The 18,092-nt window shown below is 27.2% G+C and overlaps 1 protein-coding gene across 6 annotated transcripts in view; it reads left to right on the top strand.

Moving 5' to 3' along the window:
* The first annotated feature begins 817 nt into the window (after window positions 1–817).
* LOC147803277 (transformation/transcription domain-associated protein-like) overlaps window positions 818–18,092 on the top strand; it is a 36,938-nt gene continuing 19,663 nt past the window's right edge. The window contains exons 1-8 of one of the 6 annotated variants that reach the window (XM_087150727.1): window positions 818–1,143; window positions 3,146–3,310; window positions 4,202–4,256; window positions 7,295–7,379; window positions 12,430–12,634; window positions 13,238–13,320; window positions 14,510–14,718; window positions 17,766–17,896. The gene's annotated coding sequence lies outside the window, so the exon portion shown is untranslated. Of the gene's footprint in view, window positions 1,144–1,419; window positions 1,774–3,145; window positions 3,311–4,201; window positions 4,257–7,294; window positions 7,380–12,429; window positions 12,635–13,237; window positions 13,321–14,509; window positions 14,719–17,765; window positions 17,897–18,092 lie in introns of those variants that run through there. The other 5 variants (XR_015428992.1, XR_015428991.1, XM_087150726.1 and 2 more) reach the window with 5 other exon arrangements.

Below are 18,092 nucleotides of genomic sequence, written 5' to 3' on the forward strand. Positions count from 1 at the left end.
TGTAATAGTGTGCCCTTCCAGAGGAAATAATTATAGACTTCTTAGGGGGTACACAATGTGGGCTTGCAGTTTACTATGTACGCATACCTAAAATAGTGCGTTCAATCGCTTTAAAATGAGGAAATTCGTTTTCTAAAAACCTAGGACGAGACGATTCGAAGTCAATTTTCAATATTAACGCAAGGCCCGATATCAGACCTTAATATTGACCCATAATATTTTAATTGGACCACGTACTATATTACCGGGTATTAAATAGTCTGATGATCGAATGATGGGGCGAAAAAAAAATTTTTTTTTTTTACCTTTAAACTAAAAAATTGTTTATTTATAAATCTATATATTAATAGGCTAGCAATATTTTGTCTCGCTAAAAACTCCCAAACTACGCAACAGAATTAAACAAATAAGGTGTCGTTTTAAAGGTATTGTTATGTAGATGTGTAATAAGGTCTTAAATTATGAAAATTTCCTTTAATTAATTAATAAAATTAATAATTTAGTTTCAACCAATGAGAATTCAGCAAATCATTTTTCGGGTGGTTCGCATAAGCATTGTTTCCGTAAGCATTGTTTGATTTAAAGCATTTCTGAATTAATAGATTGATAAACAAAAATAAGAGTGGATAAAAAAAACGGAACTGAATTTCTTAAAAAAAGAATTCAATATCTTTAGTTCCTTTGATAAATTTTTAGTTTCATGATACGTCGCCAATAGCCCATTGTGCAGCTCTAGTGCGACGTAAATTAACAACAACAACAACAAGTTTCATGATAAATTTTTTGTTTCGTTACAATAGAATGGCAATGGCATCGTGCGAATATTCAAACCAAAACAAACGTGCGAATATTCAAACCAAAACAAACTTTCTACAAACAATTATTTTGATTTGAGATTTAAAACGCTATCTTAGTTATTTAGTTCTATTTTTATTTATTTAGTGCCTGCTGCCTAAATAAAATGCCTGCTATCAGGCGTCGAAATATCTCTGGCAGACGTCAGAGAAATGAATGGCGGAATTCTAAACGGGAAAGCATTTCTTATTGAGATATATTCTCTGCTACAGCTCCAAATTTCTCAGCTACATGAAGAAAAGATAATCAAATTGTGAAGGGGGCACAGAAGTGTATAAATTTCATTAAGTAATTGATTTCAATATCTGGCATTTTTATTCTAAAATTTAAATGTGTTAAAATGTTTTTATAAGATTGCGAAGCAATATGCAATGGAACTGCGAAGCAGTTCTGGGGGTTGGCGAGCGTAGCGAGCAGGGGGCGGAGCCCCCTAGTAATTTATTAATACTCAAATTGCTTGAAAGATGATATATTCCCTAATAATGACAGCGAAGTTTTTTGTTTTATCAAGGCTAAACTCGATCTGCCGTCACACGCTGGCGCTGCGGCAAGCGTCAGCGGCAGATCGAGTTTAGCCTTGGTTTTATTCAGTCATTTATTTATGTTTATTATGTCCGACATTGTAAAAAAGGGAAAAAAAATGTTTTTTTGGCTTCTGAGGGCTCTAGCCACGAATAAAACTTTAATAAAAGAGGGGGGAATGTAGGATCTCGGGGCCCCAAGCTACAGCTTATTTAGCTTAAGTAACGTGTACAGAAATAGGCAACCGGATCCTTTACATAATTATGAAATCAGTTCGTAAACAAACAAAAGGCTGTGATGAACATTTAACTAAGCATACCCTTAATTATTTAATGAAAATAGTTTGAAATATTCCAGTATGTGCATCAGCATTAGTCAATGTCAATTAAGAATGGTGTGAGTTCTTTTTTTTTTATTTCTTATAGTAATAAGTGCAATAACGTGTTCTTAATCTTTCAACATAGGAATTATTTATATAAAAGCTCAGCAATTTTGCATTGCACATGTAAATGCAACTAAGGGATACTAATACATTTCGAAGAAAATTTTGTGTAAAATTTTTTACATTTGGGCCGTGAAATTTGTCAAACCTAGTGCCGGTATAAATGCTGTTGCTTTATCTTTATAATTATACAAGTTCAATGAGTGTAAATTGCTGTAAAGACCATTTTTCTATAATCTTTTTAATTCCTTTTTTTCTCCCTTTTTAAAATTGGTTAACCATAGTTTTTGCAACCCTATTAAACTTTTATTACCTTAATCACTTATTGCAGTAAGTTTATTTTACCTTGTTGTATCAAGTAGCTCATTATGGGAAGATTTCTGTATCATGATCTATAGCTGAATAAATGCCAAGTTTTGGCAGCTTTCATGCAGTGGCCCTTGAGAAACTAAAAAAAATAACATAAAAGGGGGCCTACTGAAAGGATATTACTCATAGCCATCCTCAGACAAATTTCTACTTGTTTTATTTATTTATTTTAGTTTGCAAATTTAAAATAATTTTGTTACCTTATAGTTGGCATGACAGATCAGGATACAGAAATATTCCCCTCATTATTACTGTATAGAAACTTAACTAATAATTGTAAATAAAATTCTGCATTCTTAGTTAATTTGTGTGAAAATATTACAAAATTGTTAAACCTTCTGTGAGGGTAAACTAATCAAGGGTATTCAAGTACTTTTCGCTTCACTGGGCGCAAGCGAATAGTTACTAAAAATGTATGCATGTGCTTGTCTTAGTTGTTATTATGTGTTTGTGAGAATATGTACTAAAGACCTAATAAATATTGACCAGATCTGAAAGTGCAAGCATGTAAGAGGCAAAAATTAAATCCACAGTTTCTAAAGCAATATGAGTTTGTAGTTATATATTGTTTTGATTTTGGATTATAAATCTCAAAATAACTGAAACTCTACTATTTTAAAAAGGTATCTAGTATAAAATCTAAGTAAATATGTGCACTACATATTAACACGATAAAGCAAACTCATGTTATCTCATTCGCTTTTGTTTGGACAGGAGGATTCATTATATTGAGCGTCAACTGTATTTATATTATTTTATGGAATATAACTCAGCTAGAGACTGAAGCTTTAAGTGGCGTTAAGTGAAAACTCTAATATAACATTTCTTGTTCTTATAAAACAGAATAATCTCTGTTTTTTTAAAATTTCTAATGCATGTTTACTAATTTTGCCTATGAATAATTGCAGTCCTTACAATTTATGCAAATTCTTAAAAATATTTAAATTTTTTTTATAGAATTGTTAAAATTGGAGGTGAGTTTTATCATTGAATAGCTTTTTCCGGAGTCGTTGAGCATGGCAAGGATACCAGTAATGAGTGTATCAGCACCCATTAATGATCCTGTTGGTGTTATGAATACTTAGTGCTCATATGTATCAATGCTCATAGATCCTGTTGCAAGTAAGTTTAATAATTAGTCATTGGGAATTGAAAAATCAGAATTTATTTGCACTTGAAAATTTCTCATAGCAATTTAGTACAGTACAGAACCCGTTATCCGGAAATCAGAAAACCGGAAAACCAAGAAACCGGAACGAAATTTGATAAATTTTCCCGCAATTTTTAAAAAAAAATTTTTTTTCCTCATAAGATTTTAGGATTTTTCTTTCTTTTTTGAAAGATGTTTACCTTATCATCATTCCAGAAATAATCATTAGTGTATTACTTCATCTTTTTTTCTTATTTTTAAGATTATTTCCAAATATTATTTTTTTTAATTGGGTTTAACACTAAAAAAACGGCTTTTTGTAGCGATTCAGAAAACCGGAAAAATCAGTTATCCGGAATAGCGATAGTCCCGATCGTTCCGGATAATCGGTTCTCTACTGTATTTGAGATTACATAGATATTATATTTTGTACTAAGGATGTACCTAATGAATAACTATATACTTATGGCTCATGTTACTTTGTTGGTAATGTTTACAATTCTCATACATTGATATTCACAAAAAATAAAATAACCAAAGTAATATACTTATAAATAAATCTTACTTATCTACTTAAATCATACTTACTTAAAGATAACTATATACCTATAAATAAATCATTGTATTTATCTGCACCTGATCAAAAATCATACTTAAATATTCTTACTTCTCATTTTTAATTTAATCAAATCCACATTTCTTTTTAAAGCAAAACCTTGATCAAATATATTTTATGCATTTATTGTAGTAACCTGTAATTATAGCTTATTTTATTTTTTGTTTATTTATCTGTCATTAATTCACTTTTCCTATTGATTTTTATATTGCATAACTTTAATTTTCTCTTTTCTTTTCTTTTATAGAGGATGAAAGTAAATTGAAAGCTTTGCCAGAATTGAGTGGAGAGCTTGAAGTAAGGTATAAATTTAATATAGTAAAATGCTATATTCAGATTGTCATTGTATGGGGAATTCGAAATTTATTTTTTCAGTTTCAGAAATGACAGTTCATTTTTCATAATTTCGCAGATTATGTATGCCACAATTAAAGTCATTGTGCCGTTAAGCCCAGCATTCAATTCCATTTTGACTACCGAATTACAGGAACCCAGGACTGCTGTTTTTAAAAATTAGATTAAATCAGGGTTAGTAATTGTCCTGATGATCCTGATATAAAGTATTTTATCCGTATTTGTCCTGAATTTTTTGTGTGTATTGAATATTCGATTTTCCAGTAATGAAAATGCAGATTTTTGAGAAATTAGATTTAAAGAATTGAAAAATTTTGATTCAATATCCTTTTTCTTTCTTTTTTAAATGCTTGTCATAATTGCAATATTTGATAGTTCCAATATAGGGACTGTCTATTGATTATTTACATGGTTTAGAGTCTTACCCAGAGGAATCATTGTTTCAACCTCTTTGAGAATTAAGTCATTCAATGGAAAGGAAAATTGATAAGCAATTTCGCTACATCAAATTTTTATGATGTCGATTTCAAGGGTGATATGCTTACTTATTATTTTCACCAAAAACAATAAAAAATCTTGTAAGATTTCCCAGTTGCACAAAAATTGATTGTTTTCTTTCATGTGATTTCAGTCATTAAGCAGTTATAAAACTTTTAAATGATAAATTAGGGGATTGCTTACTAAAATTAGTGTTCTACATAAATGTTAAGCGGCATATTCATTGCATTTTTGTTTTGAGATCATTGAAACCCTACTTTAAAGAGATTAAAGAAATCTTCAACTCAATTACACATTTGAATTATATATTGGTATGAGTAAAATATTGACGAATTGATACTGTTCATTTTTTTAATGCAACAGCCTCATCAAATTTTTCCATGTTTTGATTGGGAACTATTATTTGTTGTTCCGTGTTAATAAAATTATTCTGGAAACTGTTAAAACTTTTTGCTATGAACAAGTAATTTTTTGCTGTGAAATTTTATTTTGTTACTATTAAGTAGAGTAAATTGTACTTTTTAACTAACTGTTCCAAAAAATGCTATGCTGTTCCAAATCTGTTCTAAATTTTGTCCTGTTTTTTTATTTTTAAATTGCTGTCTTGATTTGTTCTTTGCCCTGCTACAAAGCTTGTTTAATGTCTTCAGCTTGGGCATTTTATTTAATAATAATGTGTATAACCTTTTTTTTTATTTAAATATATTTGCAGTTTTTTGTCTGTTCAAGTTTTTAGAGATTTATTAAATGTTTTTAAATTTACTAGCAAATAGGATATTTCATATTTTCATCATATAATTTCAAAATTAAATTTGGGAACTCTACTTCTTGTTATATAATATTTTAAGCATAAAAATCTGTCTGTTGTCTAATATTTTATTGACAATTTTTTTAAATGGTAACTAATCGAACCTAATTAGAATTTTAATATTATGATATATTGTCACAAAACATACATATTTCACGGTGTATTACAATATTTTTAAAATTTAAATATTGACTTGGGTCAAGTTTTTGTTAACCAAACAAAATATAAAATTCAGTATAATTCAATATAATCTATAATTATAAATGTCAATAATACTCCTAAATTTATCGCATTCTATATTTATCATTTTCAATAAGGAGTGCAATTTTTTGATGTTCAAGAACTGTAATTGATAATTGTGTTTTTGATATTTATCATTATTGAAAATTATCATATACTCAATATGTATTCAAATTTACTCAATGTAAATCAAATATTGTTATCATAATGGTTAAGAATGAATGTTTTGTTGCTCAACCCTAGTAACTAATATGATTCTTGTTGTGGTTTTGAAAATATTTGTTTAAAATTATTTAATTATATAGTTTCATTTGCTTTTTTATTACGATTTCCTTAAAAAATATTTCCACTGAACTGTATTATTTTTTTCGGCAACTTCGTAAGACAATTTTAGAAATAATTCACAGGCTCCCTACAAATAATCATTTGCTACCTCATAGCAAACCAATCTTGTCTTTAATGTTCAAATCATTGGAAGGAAGTAACAACTATCTTCTTAATAAGTGACTCAATTATATATACAATATATATTATTTAAAAAAAAAAAAACTTTATTTAATAAGTTGTGTGTAAATCAACCAGCAGATATGTATATTTTCAAATAGTAACAATTATTGATCAATTTAATTTCCCTAACATTATAGGCAGAATAAGAACTTACAGTATGTTTTTGTTCTGCATGCATTGTTATTTGTTGAGTATAATTGAAATACATAAAAATCAAGAGCATGGATCTAGAAAAGTTTAAACTTCTAGGATTTCATTTTTATGAGCCATGCTGTTTGATTAAAAAAAAGTGTTAAATTTTACTGAAATATTGGGCTGTAAGTCTTTAGGCAACCATGTGCCCAGGATTTGTAAGCCCGTAATTATAAATAATATTCTAATTAAAATTAAATTTATCTCTCCGAGGTAATACTATTACAAAAATTATGCAAAGTAAAGTTTATTTGGTAAAAGTTTTGAATGGCTGAAAATATTTTTTGAAAACTGAAAATTTTCTTCTCTAGCATTTTTATTTGCTTCTCTACATTTTATAATAATAAATAAAAGATTAAGAGTTTGTATTTTCTTCATATTGTGGCAAAAGAGTGGCGCTTTTTGTTACAGAATTTAAAGTGAAAATAAAATTTGACTTACTGCGCTTCATCTGAAAACCGAATTTTTAATTTTAAATACTTGATTAATTTTTTATTTTTTCAGAAATTACTTAACTACATTAGATTGATGTTTACATCTGAACAGATTAATATCTCTAACTAATAAAATGTTGCTATTTATAAACTTAGAATTTTGTTGCTTCCATAAAAACTTAAATGAAATTATGCAGATATTTTTCTCAACATATATTTCCTCTATATATTTATTGTTGGAATTTTATGACTTCTCCTATACTGATTTTATTGATGTTTTATTTTTATTCAAATATTCATATTTTAGGTGGAAAATGAGGAAAACATATTAGTAGTTTTAAGATTCAATCATAGAATTTCATAAGACCTTCAGGCCACCATGCAGCTTTGAAGTAAGAATGTGTTTTTGATATGATATATCTTTTTCAATGAATTTGCTTTTGCATTAATATATTTCACACGTGTGCAGATTCATTGAAAACTAGTTTATTAATAATCAATTTTTGTAAATTTTTGCATTACATTGAGTGGAATGTGTTTCTGTAGGTTTTTAAACTCGCATTTTCATGGGGAAAAGAATATTGACTTGAGTGGATGTCATTTAATGTATCTTATAAGAGATTTTAGATTTTTCTCTTGTTTGATTAATTAGTTATTTTGTGTTTAAAAGTTTAAAAATGTATTATTATAGACTTCCATTACAATGATAAATGCTTATATGAATTATTCTTGATAAAATGAGGGAATCAAAGAAGAAAAGAATAGAGAAAAGAGATGCAGATAATAGTTCTGCAATGAATCAATTTATAAATAAAGTTTATAAGCTTATTAATATTAAGTTTAAGATATAAATTTCTATGATCACAAGGAGTTAACTCATTTTAGATTCTCAGTACAGAAATTTTAATAAATGACTAACTCTTTGTGTGTACAAGTTCTCCTTATTTTTGAGAAATTCTTTACTTTCTTGTGCCATTTTTCAGAATTCTGCATATCTTACTAATTATATCTGAAAATTAATGACTCTAAGAAAAGGAAATTTGTAGAAGTGTTTGTAATAGCAGGATTTTTTAAAAAAAGAATAGCAAAATTATATTTTAAAACAGCCTTTCTCAGCCCAAAATAATTCATAATTTAAATACTATTCATTTTAAAATAAACTATGTTATTATATATCTTTCATTTGCTAAGATGGAGTAAAATACTTTTCATAACTATGAACAAACAATTGAAAAAAGATTTTACTCAATGGCATAATTGCTATTAATGTTTAAATTAAAAAATATAATATAAAAAATGTTTCATTTGAAAAAATATCCTTGTATAGTTCTTACGATATTACATATGTTCAATAATGTAAAAGACTTACAAATTTTTCAACCTTGATAACTATTTCTTCATATATTTATACAATGTGAATTTAGTTTTCCTCCAAAAAAGTCTTACATGTCTAATTAGAACAGTGAAAAAAAATTCATTTTTTAAGTGAGTCAAGTTAATAAACCTTAAATATCTTATAAAGAATACTAGATTAAATATGTATTATATAATTAATAAAAAATTTAAAACTTTTTTGTTTCTTTTTGCTTTTAGTTTATTTTGGTTTGTGGAAGTTGGAATTCAAATATTTAATTATTAGTAGTTATAGATCTACTATATTTACCAAAAAAGGGGGTGAATGCATTATTAACATTAATTTATTCCAGCTTTAATATTTAATTAGTTTTAAACGTTTTCAAGAATGTTATTAGCCCTCCAAGGGTTGAGCCTCTGGGATAAATATTCCAAAATTTCCTTACTACCCACTTTTCTATTGAATAACGGAGAAAACTGATTTTATGATGATTTTATTATTTGCAGCTTACAATTCAAAAATGGACTAAGGCTCAAAGGTGCTTTGAAAGTCACTAGTATTTAGAAACAAAGATTTTTCAACACTGTCACTAACAATAAGATTTTTTTTTATCTGTGTATTTTTCTTGAAAATTAGGGGTCTTCATGAACTGCTAGTTGCTATTTAGAGCATCTCATTTCCTTGGAGCTGAGCTTACCAACTCACAGATTTCTCCAATTCTTAAGTTTCACTTTAAACATAATTTCAACCCAATTTACTATTGTTTTATAGAAAATCATTCTCTAAAAGAGTTTACGATGACAAATGATATTTATTTTAGAATATTGAGTCTTGTTTATCATCCTGTTTTACTGTTAAAATTATACAGTTGTTACAGTTACTTCTTAGAGTTTTTGAAAAAATTGCTAGCCTTAATTTAACGAATTCCATTTGTTATCTGGAATTTTTTTTTAAATGTTTGGTTCATTGTTATAAAAATTTATATAAAACTAGAGTTTATTTTGAGAAAAACTTGAATTCAAACTAAAAATTTTTGTAAGTTTTTTGAAAGGCAAAAAAAACAAAAACAACAAAAACAACTGTATGCTCTTTCCAAAAATCTAAACTCATTTCCTCTAGTTATTTTATGAAGCACTTTTTAACTCATATATCAATTAACAGGTTTGTTTCTGCCATGTCAAGTGCAGTATCTATATTTTAAATGAGGGGGAGGGGAATTACAAAATTTTTTCTTTTTAAATTTATTTTAACCATATTTTCAAGTAAAGTTAACAGTTTTCTATTTTCAAAATTTGTGCCATCCCTTGCAGAGCTTTTTGATGAAAATATTTTAATTTGGACAGGATGGACAGCTTATGAGTCATTAAGATGTTAGTTTTGATTCTTGTGGCATTAAATTGCATTCTTTACACCATTCCATTCTCTAACTATTCAGAAGAGTAAAATAAGAAAATTATATTGAAATTGAAAGATTCTCGAATCTTAAAACCAATTTTTATGATTTTAATTGTGAAACTAGTAATATATTATATTAATACAATATGTTCAGTTTTTCTTCCTTTATGTAAGCCTAAGAAATTTTTAGGATTATTTATTAACATTTCTGTTTCACAAAAATTGCATCACTTAAAAAAATCATACCTGATGTCAAATTTAGATTTTTTACTAACAAGTAAATATCTTCTTTTTGTTGTTGTTGATATCTCTGAAAGCGGGGGGCTGTGTGTTTGATTCTGGTGTCCATCCAAAAATCTAGTAAGTATTGATAGCAACTAATATGTTATGACTGAAAGTCATTCTAATTTTGTAAAAATTTGGAAAAGGGGGTACCAGCTCAATCACTGATTATCCTTCACTCTACAAAATTCTGTAAAACTTTTACCAAGGCTTTTACAAAGCATTAAAAAGGTCCAAGTTTTTTGGCTATTTTTAGATTTGTGGTTAAAATGGTAATTATGATAATTTCAAATTTGACCAGAAGGCCTTTTAGGCAAACGTGTCACATCAATAAATTCAAATAATACATTGTTCGTAGCGTTTTTAAAAAGTACTTAAAGGTACTTATTTTTTTTTAAAGCCCTTAAAGGTTCTTTTTTCATGAGGTGTTTTTAAAAAGTGCTTAATTTTCCCTTTTCGAAATGAGAATTTTTTCTTTACCATGTAGATTTTCGCCACATAATATGCAAAAAAAGTGGTTTTCACATTGTTCTAACGTTTTTAACAGTTCATTCAACCACAATCCATTTTGGCTTACATTCGATCCGTAGCTTTTAAAAGTGCCAATTGTTTTACATGTTCGATAAAATACTTTGGATTCCACAGGTGCGTCTACTGAGCTTGGTCAGGTGAGATTATTGCCCTCGCATGTGCAAACGCTGCTGCATTTTGCAAGATATTTTCAATTTAAGGCTTCAATTTCCACCCTCTGAAATTGAATCGATAAATATCTCAATATTTTTATGGTGGCTAATATAATCAAGAAAAGAGTTCTTTGTCTAAAACTAGTTATTTTATCATGATCATGTCAACTGTTTGAAAATTATTGTGCATTTTGTTAATGTATATAGTGCTAAAAATATTTCTTGAGTGCTTAAAAAGTATTTAAAAGGTGCTTATTTTTGGTTGAAAGATTTGACTACACACCCTGTAATATATAAATCGATAAATTCAATTTTCCTTGTTACCAAAATCTATTAGATTATATAATATAGTTAGAAATTCAATAGCAAGAGGGAGATAATTAATTTTAATATGGGTTCCTAAGTTTCTAATTCTAACATATAGGTGTTTTGTTAAAAATTTAGATAAAATTAAGGTATAATCAGTTTATTTTTATCTATTTTACTGCTGTTTGAAGTGGATAAATCATAATATACAGAGATGTTAAAAATATCTACAATATAACAGCATGAAAAAATTACAAAAAAGTTTAATTAAAAAGATTATGTGACTTTTTTATTCTGTTTTTGCTTTACTTAACATGCCAATATTCAATGAATTGTTTTATTGCAATTCTCAAAGTATCCTCTAAATGCTAATTTGTCAAATATGTTATTTTTAATTAAGTGTTCTATTATGTTTACTTGGCATCTAATTTTATAATCTTCTAAGCCTCTGCTTCAAATGTTGTATTGCAAGTTATCTGAAATAATTTTCTTTGTACAAACTTTTTTATTTTCCTATCAAATTGTTTTAAACTGAATGAGATAATTCAGTGAGACACAAAAACATCATCTGTTTCTTGTGCTGAAAAACCTACAAAGTTCACAGTTGTCCTAATATTCCAGATTGACTGGATGAAAAAAAAATTGTTCTTGTTTCTAATTTTTTGATCTAATATTCCCAATTTTTTTTTTGTATTTTCTGATCCTCCTATTTTCTACAAGCCTGAACTTTAAAAGATTTGATTTGTTGAATAAAAAGATTTTGATTTTCAAATTTTTTATTTTATTTTTTATTTTAATAAAAATTGATAATGCTATTAAAATTTCAAAATTTAGTAGTTCTAACTCCGAGACCGCCTATCAACTACATATATTAAAGATATTTTATTGTGTCATCTGTGGGCTAATAATATCACTTAGATTTTAGTTGCTCTTTGAATTATCTAATTTTGTTTAAAATAATAATAAACTGCTTGAAAAGAGAAAAAGTTTATATAATGACAATTTTTGTATTGTAATGTAATTTTTTTCCTTTCTTTTTGCAAAATAGTGTATTAACTATCTAAGTATCATAGTAATTTTGCCTATGCATTAATTGATTCTACTCTAACTTTATGTGAATTTTTCACAACCAACATTTAGTAACATTTAGTGAACTTTGTTTTAGTAGAGCAAAATATACCTTTTTACTTTGTCTTTTGTATTTTTTAAAATTATTTTAACCCTGTATACTGTTCCAAAAAATATCTTGATTTTTTTTTTTTTTGAAAATTGTTTGAGTTTTTCTTTGTTTCATTATGAGGCTTGGAAAATATATTCTAAATTAAAATTTCTTGTTAAATGTATTATGTTTCACAGCTCTTTAATTGCCTTTACTGACTGTGGTATTACTTATTTTAATGTTAGAATCTTGTACATTTTTAGGCCTTTTGCTTATAGTACTTTAGCTGATCTTGTGCATCATATGAGACAATATTTATAGTTGAAGGTTCTGGCTAAGGCTGTAAATGTGTTCTCAAGAAATGTTCATGATGAATCTTTAGTAACTACAATTTAAACAATGTCTTGTATGCTTATTCTGAATTTAATTAAATGCATTAGAATGAGATCTGATCAAGAAAATGTCAATGTAAGTTCTTTTTTTCTTATTAATTAAAATATACATTTTATGCCACTAATTAAATTTATTGTAATTCAAGGCAATAATGCTTTTAAATTGTGAAGAATTTTTATTCTATGAATAATAGTTGCATTTTACTAAAATCATGAGAGTTGCTTGTGTAGTTAAATTTATTTTGTTACACTTCTTATGTCTATAAAAATATGATGTCAATAACCATGAGAATCTGGCAGCATATCAAAGCCTTATACTTTCAGCCATTGAATGCATTGTATTTTTCACATTTTATTCTTCTAGCTACGAATTTCAACCATTTTTGCACCTTAACTATTCTTAAAGTGAATTTCTGTTCAGATTATTTCATGGTATTATAACTAGTTTATAATTCATGGTATTATAACTAGTTTTGTTGTTCTGGCAATGAAAATTGTTCTTTGCTAACTATTAAGTCTATTGTAGAAATTTTCCAAGTTTTTTTTTCTTTTGCAAATTAGTAATTTCCATAAGAATAATATTTGTAGCAACAGTAGCTCTGGTATAACATGTATGAAGCAGTAAAAAGTCATCTATGATGTTTATTATATTTTGAAAAAATTTATGCTTTATTTATAGCCGTAAGTTGTTAGTGAGGATGCTTGAAGTTTTAGTTTTAAAACTACTGCAAAGCTGCAACTGCCTGCTCTGCAGAAAAAAGCGTAAGCATACATTTACTTTCTGTTAAATTTATATAGTTGCTTATAGTGCTTTTATTCACAGTAAAACTTGAAAATGTAATAACTCCTTGAAAAAAATAATAATATCCACTGTTTTTAACATATTTTGACTAGTATTAATCATTTAGAATAGAAAAAAAACTTGAAGGATATTTTTAATTGTCTTAAAGAATACTAATTTTAATATTGACTATATAATATATATTGTCTAATATATATTATATAAATATTGTCTTAAAGAATTTGTATCTGTTCAGTGCTGATAACTGCAAATGCATTTTATAAATCATTCTTGTCACACATATTTATAATTAAAACACAAGAATGAAACTTATTTTATTAAGAGGCATCCACTTTATTTATTTTATTTTTTAATGCAAATAAATTTCTATCTATATTGCCAACAGACAAAGTGCAAACATAACGAGCAATTTCAATGTTAAACACCTACTCACCAAGCTTTTTTTTTTCGTTCTAGAAATGAATTTTATACATATCAATCTTTAAATTCTGGAAAAATTTTTGAATTTATTTAGTAAGATTTAAAAAAATAAGTGGTGTACGAATATCTATTTTCATTTATTATTATCCCCTTAAAGAATTTTCATACCTTACAACTACCTTAACCGTCGGTAAATATTTTTTATTTTTTTATAGTCACTATTAGTTAGTTCAAACTGAAGATTCTCAAAAACTGTTCCTTTTATTCCTCTCTCATTATCTCATCAAGTTTTGTGAATGGTAAAACTATCTCTGTTAGTACATATCTATACTGTTTTTACTTAAAAACTCTTCTAGGGTATTTTGCATATTTTCAACGCACAAATATGCTGTGCTATATTAAAATGGTCTTTTTTCTAGATTTATAATTCTAACTCAGATGAATTAGATATTTAGTAAATACCTGCCCTATATTGTGTCACAGAATTTTAAATACTAAAAGAAAACACAAATATTTTTAATTCTAAATAGAAAAAACTTCTTTGAAAAAATTTTATTTTTATTTCCTTCGTTTTCTTTATAGGATTTTAAACTCATTTACTACATGTTTAAGGTTACATCTATATAAATTAAAAATATTATAAAAACATTGAAGAATGTTTGAAGTTAATACATGAAATTTTTGAAAGTATGAAAATTTTTAATTTTATTATATTCTTCTGAATTTTAGTGCCCAGCCTTTAAAACATCAAACCTTGGCTATTTCTGACTCACACTCTGCCCCTCCCATAGTTGCCTCTTCAAGTTCTTCCCTTTCAAATGTGACATCTTTTGTATCTGCAGCTCAGGATATCATGTTAATCCACTTAGTTATGCTCCTGGAGTCCTCCCGGTAAAGACTTCCATTCAGGTGGTCTATTAGACCGACCAGATGAATAAGTAAGATTTGAGAAAGCAGTCGTGTTTACGCATTTTAAGATTTTTATCATTACTGTTACTTTAAAGAAAAATAAATCAGAATTACATTTTCGTGTAATTAATACAGTTGAACCCTGCTGAGATGAACCCGAAATATAGTGGACACTCAGTTGTAGTGAACTCCCATTTAACATTATTTTATATGTTTATAGTGGACAGCTATGTTTATAGTGTGATCTAATTCCCATTTTTCTTTTTTATTTCTCTGACTTTAAATTTGCAGGGCAGGAATTATGATTGCAAGTGACTGCATTATTTTACATTGTGTCAAATCTTACTCTTGCGTGCTTTTTGTTTTGAAATGGGAATAACTAATAATGGGAATAACTAACTGGAAGGCTATGACACGGAATAGATCAAGATGGCAAAAACTTATTGGGATGGCCTTGGCCTGTCATGGGCTGTAATGCTAAAGAAGAAGAAGAAACAAGTTAAGCAGCACGTTCCTCTTCTTACCTCTCTGAATTAAGTGTTCTGAATTTTTTTCCGGCAGAAAATGAGGATTAGAAAATACTAGGTTCTTTAATAATTGTTAGGAAAAGTGGTAAACTCTAGTTAACATCGAATTGAATATCCATCTTCCATAGAATATAAAAATTATTTATATTTTTTTTTAGATATTTAATTTATTACATATTTAATTTATTACATATTTAAGGATTTAATTTATAAATAAATAGTTTACTATCATAATCACGATTTCCAACAATGCTACTGTCATATGCTAAAAAATAATTTTTCGAAGAATTTGGATATAGTGAACTTCTGTTTTATAGTAGACTGGGTTCTTAAACAGTTTACTATTCAAGGGTCCAATTTTACTTCCGTATGATTTTATGTTTTTATTCTTTAAAATATCAAAAATCTTATAACCTAAGAAAAACCTTTTAATTGTCTTGGAATTTTTTTTAAAGAAAAATAAGAGATGGAAAAATACAAAGTTAGGTTGGAACCTAGAAAAATCTTTCAGCAAACCTAGAAACTAAACAACTTATTTCAAATTGGACTATAGCACTAAATAGCCAATAAGGTTCAAAGCAAATAAGTTCAACATCTGTTTTTATTTTTTTTTGTTGTTAAAATTCTGTAGTAACATTGTTGAATTTTTGAATTTATCGAAATTAGAGTACTGATTTGTGTTATGTTTTTATGATTCTTTCTGTCGCAAAAAAATTAATGAGGTAAAATCAGATCTGCATTTTATAATAGTCCCGCAGTGGACTTATCGTTAAAACTCCGAAGCATTATTGGCTGCGGTCAGTGTGCGGATGGGTGACTACTTGGATCAGTCTGCGTAGGGACCGAGGGTGTGCGGTATGGGTCCTCGTTAGAACTGTCCTACCATAAAGTGCTCAACTTTGCGTGCAGGTTGTCGGGCTACTGAAGCGAGGGTGCTATCCCCTCTGCAGAGGATTAAAATTGTGATGGCTTGTCTTCGGATCATCCTCAGGGATGTTTCCCAGTCCGTCGCCAATAGCCCATTGTGCAGCTGTAGTACGACGTAATTTAACTACAACAGCATTTTCTAATAAATAAGTAATTAGAAATGTTTGCATGTTCTTTTGTGTTTTTATTTTTTAAAATATCAGGGTTTTCACTGGATAAGGAAGATCTGGAAATGTCTGGGAATTTTATTTAGGGAGAAAAGAGTCGGGGAATGCAATGTATGGCCAAAGCCTAGAAAAATTTTGTAACAAACCTTGAATATAAATAATCAATTTTAAAATTGACAGTAACAATATGTAGCCAATGGATTTCAAAATAAATAAGTCTAATATCTATTATTTTTATTTATAATTTTTTTTTTGTTAAAATTTTACTGTAGCATAGTTGAATCTTTTCTAGAACATTGAAATTAGAATGCTAGTTTGTAAAAAATACTTTGTTTGACAATTTATGGATTAAAATTTTTTCTTAAATAGAAGTATAATTCCAGATCAATAATAAAAGTTCTTGAAAATTAAGTTTTCTGTATAAATAAATGTTGGTTTTTAATCATTAGTAGGAAGTTTGATGGCAGACTGTATGATTGATATTACTCTATTAATAAATTATGTTTCATTGAGTTTTTCAGTTTCTAGTTTTCATGCAAAATATTGATTTTGTCTATAATTTTTATTTATATTTGTGTCAAACCCTTCTAGGGAAATAAAATACATTTTACAAAAATTAATATTAGACATATTTGCTATTTAAAAGTGAGTTTGAATAAAAAAAATATAATATTTCTAAAGAAATATTGTTTTGTATAGCAATAATATAATCTTGAAATTTTCTCGAAAACCAGTTAGAGAATTTTAATTCTATACCTGAATAGGAACCTTGAATATATTTTAAGTATAAAATCTCCATTTCTGTGTCTTAGTATTATTTTTTACATTAACAGCAGAATCAATAATTTTTCAGTCTGCATTCAAACAAACGTTTCTACGCTAGAATTTTGAAACAACAGTATTTAAAAAGCAGGCTCAAATATTTTTAGTATCTTTTTCTTCCTAATTTTTAACATATAATATTTTATACATTGTGTGTAAAACATTTTATACCATCAATAATAATTTTATAATCAACTTCAAGAATATTTTATTAATTTTTGTTTCTTGACATTAATTGTATGTGTACTCATCCATATATGTCTTGACAGAGCTCATAGGTTTCAGGTTCATAAGTATAACTTAAAATAAAATGAAGCAAAGTATACTTTCTATAAGAGTAATTTCTTAGTTTGTTGAAAAATGTTGCAATAGATTTAAATAATGCATCTAATGCAAACTTATATTTTTATTCATTCTTCGAAATAAGGAAACATGTATGCAAAAAAAGTCTATCATTAAGGTGTTAAAAGTGCTGTAGTCTCACAAACATATTAATGCTTCTGTACATTTCATTAAATCATTATTTATTAACTATTAAAAAAATTGTTATCTTGTTAATAATTTTTTTAATATTAGTGAAATGTTTCATTGCTTTAAATGTATATATTTTCTAATAGTTTTCTTTAATTTCAGACGAAATTTGGTGTTCCTGCTTCTCAGGCAGCTATTTGTAACATTGCAGAATGTAGAAGCTTAGTCAAAACTTTAGTAATGCGCAGTGAAAACTGTTACTTGGGGAATAACGGCTTACAAGTTTTCTGGCGGTACGCTTTATTTACACCTTCCTAAAAAATTTTGTTTTAGTATGACTATAGACATTATCCATAACCTAAATGAAATGTTGTAAAATGTGATTTTTTTTTACTTGCAAAGTATCTATATTATTTGATTTTTCTGTTATAATGACATATCCTTTAACATTTAAATATTGTACGAAATATATTTATCAATGATAGTGAA

The sequence above is a fragment of the Parasteatoda tepidariorum genome, chromosome 9 (assembly GCF_982258835.1).
Source record: "Parasteatoda tepidariorum strain Cologne lab strain chromosome 9, Ptep-v5.0, whole genome shotgun sequence".
In the NCBI taxonomy this organism is placed as follows: domain Eukaryota; kingdom Metazoa; phylum Arthropoda; class Arachnida; order Araneae; family Theridiidae; genus Parasteatoda; species Parasteatoda tepidariorum.